The sequence below is a fragment of the Acyrthosiphon pisum genome, chromosome A2 (assembly GCF_005508785.2).
Source record: "Acyrthosiphon pisum isolate AL4f chromosome A2, pea_aphid_22Mar2018_4r6ur, whole genome shotgun sequence".
Lineage (NCBI taxonomy): Eukaryota > Metazoa > Arthropoda > Insecta > Hemiptera > Aphididae > Acyrthosiphon > Acyrthosiphon pisum.
In genome coordinates, this window is record NC_042495.1 from 102,854,944 (window position 1) to 102,856,675 (window position 1,732).

Genomic DNA, 1,732 nt, shown 5'->3' on the forward strand with positions numbered 1-1,732 from the left:
TTTTAGAAAAAAAAAACTAAAAAAAAATAGAAAATGAAAATGTCCGTAAAGAGCTCAAAATAAATCAAAATATTTTGAAAATGTTATGGTGTATACAGGGGCGGATAGGCCTATAGGGAAATCGGGATTTTCCCGGTAGGCCCCTGTCCGTACCTAATTATGGGCTCCCCAGTCTCAATACCGTATTTTATGTTTTAAATGTTATTTATCAAACAATAATATAATATCAAACTATATACAAATTAGAAAATAGTTTATTTTATTGGTTTATAATTATAAATAATAATGAAAAAAATACTTTTGCGTTTACGTTAATTATACATGACATTGTAGTGTTATACGTATAATCATTGATTATAAATAGAAGCTTATAATCATTGCAGTTGATATAGCCAAGGTCGGATTGCAGACTAGGCCTCCGGCTAGTTTGAGCCCCCAGACTTCGTGTTCAATGTTCATAATATTTTAAATATTAAATAAGATTACCATTTATTTAGTAACTGTATTTAAACATACAACATGTCTTGACATTTTAAAGGAGTAGTATATATTTGTATGTTCACAGCCAGCTTTTCCACGGTAATTTTTTTTTTTCAAGGGGGAATGTCCCCCTTGGAGACTTTTATTTTACCGTGTAACACATTTCACACTGATTGTCTACGAAATTCTACCTCGTAAAATATTTAACGTAATCAAATTTTTAGGAAATCTTAAAACTGAAAAAATTATTTCAAGTAAAAACACAAATTATTAAATAATATTTTTTTTTTTTATTGTTATAAATTAATTCTTAATTATATTTACACAAGTTTTCTTACTTCTCTAGTAAAAGGTACATATTCTACAATACGATCATGAATTAATAAACAGTAAGCAGTCACACCTGTAAGCGATTCTGAAGCTTCAATTTCCAATTGAACATCCACTGCTGAGGCTGTAGCTGAATCGTTCTGTTTTGAAGTGTCGATAACTATAATTGGTGCGTTTGCTAGAAAAGTAGATGGACTCAATATCGGGTTACGAATACTTTTTTCATAGTACGATTCTTGAAACGATGTATACATATTATATAATAAAGTGAAATTATTTTTAGAAAAATCTAAATTCAAATTATCGTATGGATAAGCTATCGAGTTTAGAAATACTTTAACGTTTGTTAGATTACAATGGTCAAATATACTACAATCTTTCGCTAACAAATTTTTACGTCCTTTTTGTAAACCAATTATGATAAATCGTGGTTTTTCTAATTTTGAAGCAGTTTTTAAATTCCATACAACTTTTTTAGTGGTTCCGAGTTCAGGATATTCAAAAGTTTCAAAAGATCTAAAAGGGATAAATAGACTTTTTTCTTTTTCTATAAGTTTCAATAATTTTAACCTTTCTTCATCGTCAACATTGATATGTGGGACCTTCCAGACTATTTTGTTTAAAACGACTTTACCTTCAGTAGCAGTTGCACCAGTTTTACAACTTAAAGCATTTAAATCGCTATGACTTCGAGTTAATATTAATTCCAATCTAGAATTCACCAATATTCTTTTATAGTCTTCAAACAAACCTAACCAATATTTCAATGGAATGCAAGCACTAAATTCACCTTTCTCATTTTCCGATTGCGTTGCGTTTTTAAAATTCCAACCAGAATTTTCATAACAATTATAGTTGTCTGGTGTACAGGATAAGTAACCTTTCAACGAGCTAGTGATTCCAAGAGCACGTGTGCTATCTA